The sequence below is a fragment of the Nicotiana tomentosiformis genome, chromosome 6, assembly GCF_000390325.3.
Source record: "Nicotiana tomentosiformis chromosome 6, ASM39032v3, whole genome shotgun sequence".
NCBI lineage: Eukaryota > Viridiplantae > Streptophyta > Magnoliopsida > Solanales > Solanaceae > Nicotiana > Nicotiana tomentosiformis.
Window position 1 is genome coordinate 126171641 of NC_090817.1, and position 14580 is coordinate 126186220.

At 41.5% G+C, this 14580-nt stretch overlaps 1 long non-coding RNA gene across 1 annotated transcript; it reads right to left on the reverse strand.

Annotated features, from left to right (window-relative positions):
• Positions 1-278: 278 nt before the first annotated feature.
• LOC138895005 (uncharacterized) lies at positions 279-14360 on the reverse strand. The gene is made up of 2 exons (XR_011409195.1): positions 14235-14360; positions 279-682 (listed from the first exon to the last, which is right to left on the reverse strand). It is a non-coding gene; the product is annotated as an uncharacterized lncRNA (long non-coding RNA).
• Positions 14361-14580: the final 220 nt, after the last annotated feature.

Here is a 14580-nt window from a genome sequence, read left to right on the forward strand (position 1 = left end):
AAATTCATATTCCGATGGATATCCGTCGGTATTTTCAACAAAATTTAAAAATTTGGTTCAAGACTACCGACGGACTCCCTCACTAATTAAGAATGCTGGATGGAAAATGAATAATTATTCTGACGGACTTTGTCAGTAAGTCCCTCGGTAAATCTGGTACATTTTTGCCAGGGAGTGCCTATTTTTTGTTGCACCACCTGCCAGCCAGAATATTACAATAGACTTGCCAGCCAGAACATTATAATAGAAACAAAAATGCAACCACAACAAAACTCAGCTTAACAACAACAAAACTTTATAAACTATCCAAACATCCAAATTATCCCATCAAACATCAAAACTATCCAACCAAACTTCAAAATGTAACATTCAAAGTTAACATCCAACCAAACATAAAATCACTCCTCGTCTTCGGATTCCCCCTCATCTTCTTCATCATTTATATTATTTCCATCACTTTCATCCTCTTTATGAATGTGGCTTTTTGGCGGAGAGCGGGGCAGACCGATTAAGTGGTTCACTTGAGCCTTGAGGGAGTCGATGTCATTCCTAAGTGCGTCTCTAATCTTCTCTTCATGCTTTCTTTTTTCTCGTTCATCCACATAGTTCCTAGAAAGTTGGTGAATTGTTCGCCGCATCTCCTCAAGGTCCTCATTTTGCACGATGGCGGATGTCCCAATACCTTGTAATCTAAAAAAGAGAAATGGAAAAAATACACGAAGAGTTAGAATTGAATAATTCAGCACCTAACTTCATAAACTTCAACTAGGGAACATCGACTACCATACATACCATGAAGTAGAAACTTCGGTTAAGTTTTGAGCAGCATATTACTTTCACTAGATATAGGGATACTCTTAGTATGGTAGAGAACATCTTCAACTACTTAAAACTAACTAGTTCAATTAATTCTTATGATATGGAGGGAGTTGATTTTGTAACAGGCAAGTTGATAAATTTGAAATTGCTCTAACAAAACGTAACTATTAACACTAGAAAAACTAAAGTTGTCTAACTTTTCCCGTAAAGAGTGATCAGCATTGTCAACAAATTGTAAGTGAAAGTTGTCCAACCATTTGATTCCTAGTGATGCTAAATTTCTACTATGACTTGGAGCCGAATGTTATAAATTAATTTGGTGACCAAGCAAACTCAAGGTCAAAAGAGTGCACCAATAACTCCCTCTTAAACACCTTTAGCTTTTCAGCCTCTCTGACCACAAGAAGAATCTATATCTCTTGTCGTCTTTCTTATACCTCTAAAAATCCAATTTGTCCTTACTAATAACAGACTGGAGGCTACAGATCTTATGAAAATGCAACTTTTAATCAGTTATGTGCAGATATTGAGTGACATCACGATAGTACAATAAATTTAAATTCTTAACTGAGGTCTTATCATTGTTATACAAAGTATATCTGTGATGACCCAAAAGGTCATCTTATATTTTAGAACTCGCATCTGCGCTCTTAAGCCTTAAAAATCTCATTTTACCCTCCTCGATTTGCGTGCACAGTTCGGGCAGATTTTCGGAAAGCTTTTATGTTGAAAACTAATGAAAATAAGAATTTTTGCCTTAAAAGTTGATTTTAGTTTACTTCGGTCAATATTTTTAATAAACGAGTCCGGATCCGTGCTTTGATGGTCCCGGTAGATTCGTATCGAAATATGGGACCTAGGCGTATGCCCGAAATCGAATTTGGAGGTCCTTAGCTTGAGTTATGAATTTTTGATAAAAATTAAAAGTTTGAAAATTATTTGTTTTTAAGAATTGATTGATATTTGGCATTGTTAGTATCGGGTCCGTATTTTAGTCCGAAGCTCGTTATAGGTTCATTATGATATTTAAGACATGTCTGTGAAATTTGGTGAGAAACGGAGCTGATTTGACATGATTCAGACGTCCAGTTGAGAAACTAGAAATCTTAAAGTGTTCTTGAGAATTTTATTTGAATTGGTGCTAAATTTAGAGTTCTAGGTGTTATTTTGGCGATTTGATCGCGCGAGTAGGTCCGTATGATATTTTTAAACTTGTGTGCATGTTTGGTTTGGAGCCCCGAGGGCTCGGGTGAGTTTCGGATAGGTCACGTGATGTTTTGGACTTTAGAAATCTGGTTTTTCTGCAGAATCTGTGTTCTGGCATGTCCTTCTTCGCGTTCGCGAAGGTACTCTCGCAAACGCGAAGAGTAAACTGGGCAGCTGAGGATTTCTTCTTCGCGAACGCGAAGTCTTGGTCGCGAAGCAATGAGGGCGTTACCCTTCGCGAACGCGTAGCGTTAGGCACTGGGGAGGGGGAGTTAGCCTTTTCTTCATCGCGAACACGAGCAATGTCTCGCGAACGCCAAGACCAGGGAAGGGTAGCCTACGCGAACGCGAGCACTGCCTCGCGAACGCGAAGGCTTGGCAGCCCATACACTTCGCGAACGCGACAGTGCTCTCGCAAACGCGATGAACACTGTCGCCCATCACTTAAAAGAATCCAAAACGGGATTTTTACCAAAAAACTCATTTTTCTCAAAAACCAAACGGTGATGGGCGATTTTTCAAGAGTCATTCCTTTTCCAAATTGTTGGTAAGTGATTCTAAATCATTTTCTTTTAATTACCCATTACATTTCATGAATTTTCAACCTAAAATCTAGAGTTTTCATGGTAGAATTAAGGGTTACAGTATAATATAGGGATTTCGGGAATTTGGGGATTTAGACCTCAATTTGAGGTCGGATTCCAATACTAATTACATATTCGGGCCGGGAGGGTGAATGGGCAAAAACTTTTTGGTCCGAACCTCGGGTTTTGACCAAGCGGGCCTGGGGTCGATTTTTCGACTTTTGGAGGAAAAATTGGAAAATTTAAGTTATGAAACATGATTGATTCCTTTAGAAATATTTGATATTATTGAGTCATTTTTAATAGATACGGGTGGTTTGGAGGTGAATTACAAAGGAAAAGTTGTGATTGAGAATTAAGTGGCCTTCAGAGCGAGGTAAGTGTTGTGTCTAACCCTGACTTGAGGGAATTAGGAACCTTATATTATTTGCTAAGTGAAATTTATGTGAGCGGCGTATATGTGAGGTGACGAGTACCTATGCGCCGCCAATTTACCTGTTTTTCCATGTTTCTCTGTTTTTCTGATATTGTCTCATTCCTATGCCAAATTGCTACGTGTTATACTAGGGTTGTTCAAATTATCGTTCTTATCATGTTTATGAATTTTTCTGGTGATAATTGAGTTTTTATTTCAAGTTGAGATTGATATTATGGAACCAAATGTTGAAGTAAGGTTTGTACTTGTTATTCTATCTCCGTGTTGTTATTTACGCATTGCATTATGGTAATGGAGAGTGTTAATGCACGAAGGGTGATGCCGTGCCATATTATGAGTGTTAATGCACGAAGGGTAATGCTGTGCCATATTGTGAGTGTTAATGGACTAAGGGTGATTCCGTGCCATGATATGAGAGTAAAAGCACGAAGGGTGATGCCGTGTCGTTTCTATAAATTTTATGGTGAGATCGAGAGTAAAAGTACAAAGGGTGATGCCGTACATTTTTCCTTACTGTATTCACTATTCCTGTTGATTCATGGTATATTCACTGCTCCGGTGATTATTCTGTTGTAGTTCTTTATCTTGTATTTCCCTCAGTATGTTTCCCCTCCCGACATTTCCTATTTAGTTGTTCATTCCTGTTATTTGCATATACACTGTTAAATTATACATGTGCGTTGTCCGGAGACTCAAGATAGATCTGTCGGCGTTCTTAGACCTTGAAGTCCTCGTCTATATTTTTATGTCCTATTGTTTTCTTTCATTTAGACAGTTATATTTCTTTCAGACTATTACTTGTAGTAAAATTCTAGAATGCTCGTGAATTGTGACTCCAAATTCGGGTGGTAGTAATTAGTACAGTTTTTGATATTACGCACTTATTATATTTCATTTTAGTCAATTATTATTATTTACTGAATGGAAATAAGGAATTGGTTTAATGATTCTCTGACGTTGGCTTGCCTGGCAAGTGAAATGTTAGGCGCCATCACGGTCCCGTCGATGGAAAATTTTGGGTCGTGACAGTTGGTATCAGAGCCCTAGGTTGCCTAGGTCTCACGATTCACGAGCAAGCTTAGTAGAGTCTGGAGGATCGGTACGGAGACGTCTGTGCTTATCTTCCAGAGGCTATGAAGTTTAGGAACAAGTTTCACTTATATTCTTCTCTATTGTGCGATTTTGCTTTCTCAATACTGATTGAACTCTTCTACTCTTATTCTCTCGCAGATGGCGAGAACACGTACCGCTTCCTCAGCTGAGCAGCAGCCAGAGCCTCCAGTGATAGCTCCTAGGCGGGGCAGAGGCCGAGGCCGTGCCAGAGGCCGAGGCAGGGGCAGGGCTCAACCTAGGTCCCGAGAAGCAGCCCCAGCAGTGGAGCCTCAGATAGAGATTGGCGAGGAGGTTCCAGCCCAGACTGTTCCTGTCGGACCAACTCAGGTTCCAGAGGAGTTCATTGCTACCCCAGTACTTCAGGACGCTTTGGTCCGTTTGGTGGGCCTTATGGAGAGTGTTGCCCAGAATGGCGCATTTCCCATGGCACCAGTAGTCTCTCAGGCTGGAGAAGGAGCCCGGAGTCCTACCACTCCCACTCCGGAGCAGATAGCTCCACAGTATCAGGCTCCAGCAGCTTAGCCAATCGGATTAGTTCAGCCGGTTATTACGGCACAGGTCAGAGATGGGCTAGCTATGTCTTCTGAGGCTTTATGGAGATTGGACAGGTTTACCAAGCTCTTTCCTATTCACTTTAGTGGTGCTTCTTCAGAGGACCCCCAGGAGTATCTTGACAGCTGTCACGAGGTTCTACGGAACATGGGTATAGTGGAGACCAATGGGGTCGATTTTGCTGCATTTCAGATGACTGGTTCCACCAAGAAATGGTGGAGAGATTACTTGTTGACCAGACCAGTTGGGTCGCCTGCTCTTACTTGGGACCAGTTCTCTCAACTCTTCATAGAGAATTTTCTGCCTATCACATTGAGAGAGGAGCGTCGCCGTCAGTTTGAGCGTCTCCAGTAGGGTAGTATGACGGTTACTCAGTATGAGACCCATTTTGTGGATTTGGCCCGTCATGCTATTCTTCTGCTTCTCACCGAGAGAGAGAGGGTGATGAGGTTTATTGATGGACTTGCTCAGCCTATCAGATTGCAGATGGCTAAGGAGACTGGGAGTGAGATTTCTTTTCAGGCGGCTGCTAATATCGCCAGATGAGTCGAGATGGTTCTTACTCAAGGAGTTCAGGGGTCTGACAAGAGGCCTCGTCATTTCGGTGAGTTCAGCGGTGCCTCATCTAGAGGCAGGAGTACTTTTGGTAGAGGCCATCCTCCCAGGCCGTTTCATTCAACGCTACAGGCATACCACGGTGCCTCAGGTGGTCGTGGCCCTCAGATGCATTATTTAGACCAGCTAGCCTATAGTGTACCACCAGCTCCTATTAGTGCACCTCCACTCCAGAGTTATCAGGGTGGCTATTCAGGTCAACAGGGTCAGCAGTCACAGCAGCCGAGGTTATGTTATACTTGTGGTGATCCGAGGCACATTGCTAGATTTTGCCCTCGGGCAACGGGCAGCTCACAACATCAGAGTTCTCGTGCCATTTTTCTGGCACCAGTTGCTGCACCACCTGCTCAGCCAGCCAGAGGCAGGGGTCAGGCAGCCAGAGGTAGGGGCCATACAGTTAGAGGTGGAGGTCAGGCCGTTAGAGGTGGAGACCAGCCAGCTAGAGGCCGTCCTAGGGACGCAGTTCAGGGTGATAGGGGCCAACCCCGGTGTTATGCTTTCCCAGCCAGGCTTGAGGCTGAGTCATCTGACGCTGTTATCACAAGTACTGTTTCAGTTTGCAGTAGAGATGCTTCAGTTCTATTTGATCTGGGATCTACTTACTCCTATGTGTCATCCTATTTTGCTTCCTATTTGATTGTGCCCCGTGATTCTTTGAGTGCTCATGTGTATGTGTCCACACCTGTGGGAGATGCTATTATTGTAGATCGTGTTTATCGTTCATGTGTGGTCACCATTGGGAGTCTTGAGACTCGTGTAGATCTTCTACTTCTCGACATGGTTGATTTTGATGTCATACTGGGTATGGATTGGCTGTCACCTTATCATGCTATATTAGATTGTCATGCCTAGACGGTGACCATAGCCTTGTAGGGGTTGCCTCGATTAGAGTGGAGAGGGAGTCTTGACCATTCTGCCAGCAGGGTTATCTCTTATGTGAAGGCTCGACATATGGTCGAGAAGGGGTGTCTAGCTTATTTGGCTTATGTCCACGATTTTAGTGCGGAGGTTCCTTCCATAGATTCAGTGCCGGTTGTTCGTGAGTTTCCAGAGGTGTTTCCTGCAGACCTGCCGGGGATGCCACCCGATAGGGATATTGATTTCTGCATTGACTTGGCTCTGGGCACTCAGCCTATTTCCATTTCGCCATATCGCATGGCCCCGCCAGAGTTGAAAGAATTGAAGGAGCAGTTGCAAGATTTGCTTGATAAGTGCTTCATTAGACGTAGTGTCTCGCCCTGGGGTGCACCTGTGTTATTTATGAAGAAGAAATATGGATCGATGAGGATGTGTATAGATTATCGGCAGTTGAACAAAGTCACCATCAAGAATAAATATCCATTGCCGAGGATTGATGATTTATTTGATCAGCTTCAGGGTGCCAAGGTGTTTTTAAAGATTGATTTAAGATCTAGCTACCATCACTTGAGGATTAGGGCATCCGATGTTCCTAAGATAGCTTTTCAGACTCGGTATGGGCATTATGAGTTTCTAGTGATGTCATTTGGGCTGACAAATGCCCCAGCAGCATTCATGGATTTGATGAACCGGGTGTTCAATCCCTACTTGGATTCCTTTGTGGTTGTGTTTTTTGATGATATCTTGATCTACTCCCACAGTCGAGAGGAGCATGAGCAACATCTTCGGATCGTTCTTCAGACTCTGAAAGACATCCAGTTATATTCTAAGTTCTCAAAATGCGAGTTTTGGTTGAGTTCAGTTGCTTTCTTGGGTCACGTTGTATCAGCAGAGGGTATTCAGGTGGATCCTAAGAAGATTGAGGCAGTCCAGAATTGGCCTAGACCCACATCAGCTACAGAGATCCGTAGTTTACTGGGTTTGGCGGGCTATTACCGTCTATTTGTGGAGGGGTTTTCTTCCATAGCAGCCCCATTGACCAGATTGACCCAGAAGGGTGCCCCGTTCAGGTGGTCAGACGAGTGTGAAGCGAGCTTTCAGAAGCTCAAGACAGCTTTGACTACGACACGGGTATTGGTGTTACCCACATGTTCAGAATCTTATACAGTATATTGTGACGCATCTCGTATTGGTTTGGGTGCGGTATTGATGTAGGGTGGCAAGGTTATTGCATATGCTTCACGGCAACTAAAGGTTCACGAGAAGAATTACCTTGTTCATGATCTAGAGCTGGCAGCCATTGTTCACGCGCTGAAGATTTGGAGGCACTATATTTACGGTATGCCATGTGAGGTATTCACTGATCATCGGAGCTTGCAGTATTTGTTCAAGCAAAAGGAACTCAATTTGAGGCAGAGAAGGTGGCTGGAGCTATTAAAAGACTATGATATCACCATATTGAATCATCCCGATAAGGCCAATGTGGTGGCCGATGCTTTGAGTAGAAAGTCAGTCAGTACGGGTAGCCTTGCATATATTCCAGTTGGTGAGAGACCGCTTGCATTGGATGTTCAGGCCTTGGCCAACCAGTTCGTGAGGTTAGATGTTTTTGAGCCCAGCCGTGTTCTAGCTTGTACAATCGCTCGGCTTCCTTGTTTGAGCGCATCAGAGATCGACAGGATGACGATCCTCATTTACTTGTCTTTAGAGACACAGTGCGGCACGGTGGTGCCAAGGAGGTTACTGTTGGAGATGACAAAGTTTTGAGGATGCAGGGTCGTATTTGTGTGCCTAATGTGGATGGACTTCGTGAGTTGATCCTTGAGGAGTCCCACAGTTCCCGGTATTCTATTCATCCGAGCGCCGCCAAGATATATCAGGACTTGAGGCAGCATTATTGGTGGAGGCGAATGAAGAAGGACATAGTTGCCTATGTAGCTTGGTGCCTAAATTGCCAGCAGGTAAAGTGTGAGCATTAGAGACCTGGCGGTTTACTTCAGAGGTTAGATATTCCTGAGTGGAAGTGGGAGCGTATCACTATGGACTTTGTGGTTGGACTCCCACGAACTCAGAGGAAGTTCGATGCAGTTTGGGTCATTGTGGATAGGGTGACTAAGTCAGCGCATTTCATTCCTGTGGCAGTTACCCATTCCTCGGAGCGGTTGGCAGAGATTTATATTCGTGAGATCGTCCGTCTTCACGGTGTGCCCGTGTCTATTATTTCTGATCGAGGTACGCAGTTTACCTCGCACTTTTGGAGGGCAGTTCAGCGTGAGTTGGGTACGCGGGTTGAGTTGAGCACAACATTTCATCCTCATACGGACGGGCAGTCCGAGCGTACTATTCAGATCTTGGAGGATATGCTCTGCACCTGTGTTATTGACTTTGGAGGTTCTTGGGATCAATTTTTGCCGTTAGCGGAGTTTGCCTACAATAACAGCTACCAGTCAAGCATTCAGATGGCTCCCTGTGAGGCATTATATGGTAGACGGTGTAGGTCGCCAGTTGGGTGGTTCGAGCCCCGGGAGGCTCGGTTATTGGGTACAGATTTAGTTCAGGAGGCCTTGGACAAGGTCAAGATTATACATGATCGACTTCGTATAGCTCGGTCCAGGCAAAAGAGTTATGCTGACTGTAAAGTTCGTGATATTGCATTCATGGTTGGAGAAAGAATATTGCTTCGGGTATCGCCCATGAAGGGTGTTATGAGATTTTGGAAGAAGGAAAAGTTGAGCCCTAGGTATATCGGGCCATTTAAGATCCTCGAGAGAATGGGGTAGGTAGCTTATCGACTTGCATTGCCTCCAGGGTTATCCTCAGTTCATCCAATATTCCATGTGTCTATGCTCCGAAAATATCATGGTGACCCGTCCCACGTGTTAGATTTCAGCTCTGTCCAGTTGGACAAGGATTTGACTTACGAGGAGGAGCCGGTGGCCATTCTAGACCGGCAGGTTTGTCAGTTGAGGTCAAAGAGTTACCCTTCAGTTCGAGTGCAGTGGAGAGGTCAGCCTATTGAGGCAGCTACTTGGGAGTCCGAGTCCGATATGCGGAGTAGATATCCCTACCTTTTCACCAGCCCAAGTATTTTTCTATGTCCGTTCGATGACGAACGGTTGTTTTAGAGGTGGAGAATGAGATGACCCAAAAAGTCATCTTATATTTTAGAACTCGAATCTGCGCTCTTAAGCTTTAAAATCTCATTTTTACCCTCCTCGATTTGCGTGCGCAGTATGGGCAGGTTTCCAGAAAGATTTTATGTTGAAAACTAATGAAAATAAGAATTTTTGCCTTAAAAGTTGATTTTAGTTGACTTGGTAAACATTTTTGGTAAACGGGCACGGCTCCGTATTTTAACGGTCCCGGTAGGTCTGTATCGAATTATGGGACCTGGGCGTATGCCCGGAATCAAATTTGGAGGTCCCTAGCTTGAGTTATGATTTTTTGATAAAAATTAAAAGTTTGGAAATTATTTGTTTTTAAGAATTGATTGATATTTGGCATTGTTAGTATCGGGTCCGTATTTTGGTTCGGAGCCCAGTATAGGTTTATTATGATATTTAAGACATGTCTGTGAAATTTGGTGAGAAACGGAGCTGATTTGACGTGATTCAAACGTCCAGTTGAGAAAATAGAAATCTTAAAGTGTCTTGAGAATTTCATTTGAATTGGTGCTAAATTTAGAGTTCTAGGTGTTATTTTGGCGATTTGATCGCGCGAGCAGGTCCGTATGGTGTTTTTAGACTTGTGTGCATGTTTGGTTTGGAGCCCCGAGGGCTCGGGTGAGTTTCGGATAGGTCACGTGATGTTTTGGACTTTGAAAATCTGGTTTTTCTGCAGAATCTGTGTTCTGGCATGTCCTTCTTCACGTTCGCGAAGGTACTCTCGCGAACGCGAAGAGTAAATTGGGCAGCTGAGGATTTCTTCTTCGCGAACGCGAAGGCTTGGTCGCGATGCAATGGGGGCGTTACCCTTCGCGAACGTGTAGCATTAGGCACTGGGGAGGGGGAGTTAGCCTTTTCTTCATCGCGAACACGAGCAATGTCTCGCGAACGCGAAGACCAGGGAAGGGTAGCCTACGCGAACGCGAGCATTGCCTCGCGAACGCGAAGGCTTGGCAGCCCATACAGTTCGCGAACGCGATAGTGCTCCCGCGAACGCGATGAACACTGTCGCCCATCACTTAACAAAATCCAAAACGGGATTTTTACCAAAAAACTCATTTTTCTCAAAAAACCAAACGGTGAGGGGCGATTTTTCAAGAGTCATTCCTTCCCCAAATTATTGGTAAGTGATTCTAAACCATTTTCTTTTTATTACCCATTACATTTCATGAATTTTTAACCTAAAATCTAGAGTTTTCATGGTAGAATTAGGGGTTATGGTAGAATATAGGGATTTTGGGAATTTGGGAATTTAGACCTCAAATTGAGGTCGGATTCTAAAACTAATTACATATTCGGGCTCGTGGGTGAATGGGTAAAAAGATTTTGGTCCGAACCTCGGGTTTTGACCAAGCGGGCCCGGGGTCGATTCTTCGACTTTTGGAGGAAAAATTGGAAAATTTAATTTATGCAACATGATTGATTCCTTTAGCAATATTTGATATTATTAAGTCATTTTTTAATAGATATGGGTGATTTGGGGGTAGGGCTGCTTATCGGGCGGATTGGGCGGTTATTTGCTCTTAACGGTTTGGCTTATCGGTTATCGGCTTTTAAATATATTAATCCGCTGGCCACCCGATAAGATATCGAGCGGATTGGTATCGGTTTAGCTCTTATCGGGTGGTTTATCGGATTGTTTGCTGACTGCTGTGACTCAAAATAAAATTTCTATGCTCAACAGACTACATTCCAGTCTATAGAATATGGCACCTAAGAAAAGAGCTAAATAGAAGAAATATAGAGCTACATTCCAGCTTATTTCCCAGTAGAATCATCTCTGGGGATGAGCCTATTAACAACTTATAACTATTATAAGAAATAGAAGAGAACACCGGGTATAACACATGACATCAAAATTATCTAATAGTAACTAACTGGAATAATAAATTATAACTAAATATTTAATAGTAAATTAGTAATAGATAGAGTACTAGTAGTGGAAGAAGGATTTATATATATATATATATATATATATATATATATATATATATATATATATATATTCTTAACGGGTTAACGGATTATCCGTTAAGAAAATTGAATAATCCGCCCCCAAACCGATAAGCCGTTAATAAAAAAATTTTAATCCGTTCCCCGTCCGTTAAACCGTTAAACCGATACCAATAAGCCATTAAGCTTCGGTTTCGGTTCGGTTTTCGGTTTTGGTTCGATTTTGAACACCCCTATTTGGAGGTGAATTCCAAAGGAAAAACTGTGATTGAGAATTAAGTGGCCTTCGGAGCGAGGTAAGTGTTGTGTCTAACTCTGACTTGAGGGAATTAGGAACTTTAGATTATTTGCTAAGTGAAATTCATGTGAGCGGCGTATATGTGAGGTGACGAGTACCTATGTACCGCCAATTTACCTGTTTTTCCATGTTTCTCTATTTTTCTGATATTGTCTCATTCCTATGCCAAATTGCTACATGTTATACTAGTGTTGTTCAAATTATCGTTCTTATCATGTTTACGGAATTTTCTGGTAATAATTGAGTTTTTATTTCAAGTTGAGATTGATATTATGGAACCAAATATTGAAGTAAGGTTTGTACTTGTTATTCTATCTCCCTGTTGTTATTTACGCATTGCATTATAGTAATGGAGAGTGTTAATGCATGAAGGGTGATGTCGTGCCATATTATGAGTGTTAATGCATGAAGGGTGATGCCGTGCCATATTGTGAGTGTTAATGCACGAAGGGTGATGCCGTGCCATGATATGAGAGTAAAAGTACGAAGGGTGATGCCGTGCCGTTTCTATAAATTTTATGGTGATATCGAGTGTAAAAGCACGAAGGGTGATGCCGTGCATTTTTCTTTACTGTATTCACTATTCCTGTTGATTCATGGTATATTGACTCCTCCGGTGATTATTCTGTTGTAGTTCTTTATCTTATATTCACCTCAGTATGTTTCCCCTCCCGACATTTCCTGTTTAGTTGTTCATTCCTGTTATTTGCGTATACACTGTTAAATTGTACAAGTTAATTTGTAGGTGTCTTGCCTTAGCCTCGTCACTACTTCGTCGAGGTTAGGCTCGACACTTACGAGTACATGGGGTCGGTTGTACTGAGATTTTACTCTGTACTTTCTGTGCAGATTTTGATACCGACTCAAGTTGATTGAGATTTGCTATTGGTCCATTGTCCGGAGACTCAAGGTAGATCTGTCGGCGTTCACAGACCTTGAAGTCCCTGTCTATCTTTTTATGTCCTACTGTTTTCTTTCATTCAGACAGTTATATTTCTTTCAGACTATTACTTGTAGTAAAATTCTAGAATACTCGTGAATTGTGACTCCAGATCCGGGTGGTAGTAATTAGTACAGTGTTTGATATTCCGCACTTATTATATTTTATTTTAGTCAATTATTGTTATTTACTGAATGGAAATAAGGAATTGGTTTAATGATTCTCTGACGTTGGCTTGCCTGGCAAGTGAAATGTTAGGCGCCATCACGGTCTCGTCGGTAGAAAATTTCGGGTCGTGACAATATCTCTAAGGGTTCTCATAGAAGACTTAAAATATTTAGCTGGAAAGGATAGCCTATAAAGTAGTATTTGCAAACCTTAGAGTTTCTTAACAAAAAAAAGAGCTTATTAACCAAAAAGTATATATCTTGAAGTCCACACGCGAGGCGATAAAAATTGCGCTCGGAGGAAAAGCCGTATACTCTACCCTTATACACCCAAGCTTCTTTCCCGACTTTGCTTTTTGTGTGGGTCTTCTTCCAAACTTCACCACGTTTCACGGGTCTCTTAAGAGCAGCTTTCTGCAAATGAAACAAAACGAGTTAATAAATTCAAGTAATGTTAGAAAAAATCAAGAATGAGATCTTTAAATAATTACCAATCTCCTCTTAGCAGATTTCACAATAGCATCATTAAATAGAGGAAAATTTGAAGATCTAGAAAACAAAACAAACCCCACTAAGAATGGCTATAATTGAGACACACGTGTGGAAAAATTGAGCTCAAACAACATTGTTTTTGTCATCAAAATTACATCTTTGACTTACATTTAACACATAAAAAGTCAGATCTACTGAAAACAACTACAATACTTGAACAATACGATGCAATATTTGCAATTTACGGTTTGACAGGAAATAGTATAATTTAAATAGAGGTGCAAACTTATATAAAATTCTATTCCATGTGTTCTATTTAAAGAAATTTTTCCTTAACTATCATTTTAAGTGTTATTTCAATATCTTAAGCTATTAATTATTGTAATATACATAGACATAGTACTTTTTTTTGGCTTCAGTATAGTACTTTCATACTATATTATTTTAGAATGTGTAAAGTTTATTTTAAAAAATTAAAGAATCTATATCCAAATTCACATAGAAAATTAAATAATCTAACCCTCATACTATGAATTTCGTTAATACGATTCGAAGAGAGTAACAAATAGAAATAATTTTTTATAATGGAACGACTGGAAAAGATTAATTAGATATTGCATTCATTGATGTTACAATATGTTGCAACTTGCTAGCACATGGAATGGACCCTATGAGCTCAGCATCTTAGAAGTTTCATCTGCTTCTTCAACTGCTTGTATAAATTGCCTTCTCAAACTCTTTGGGAGAACCAAAACAAATCCTACTACAATTATCAGAAGTGCAGAATCTAAACAAATCCTACTACAATTATCATAAGTGCAAAATTTTATATAAGTTTGCATCACTGCCTAAAACAGAAGTGCAGAATCTAAATATAACCAAAATGTACTTAATTCCACAACTACGCACTTTATATAGTAAAACATTTGCTTCATATATGTTCTCAAACATTAGTGAAACGCTGGTAATCTTTGCCAATAACAGCCCCCGAAACACAGCTAACAAAAAGAAGAGGTTATTAACAAAAAAGTATATACCTTGTAGTCCACACTCGAGGCGATGATAGTTGCGCTCGGAGGAAAGGCCGTATGCTCTACCCTTATACACTCATCCAACCATGTTCAACCAATATGGGAGAGTTTCTTCCTCCGATGGCATAATTGGCTGGCCTTGCTCATTGGTTGGCTGACTCCTAACGAGCTCTTCCAAAGGAACAACTATCACAGAATTTCCATATTCTAGACCAAGAACCAGAAAAAAGCAGAGTGGAAAACCATCTACCTATAAAGGGTCTTTTAGTAAGCATTTTGATTTTAAAAAAAAACTAAGCTTCACTAAACACTAAAATGATTCCTTAAAGAGTATGGTAGCCTGATGTTTTAT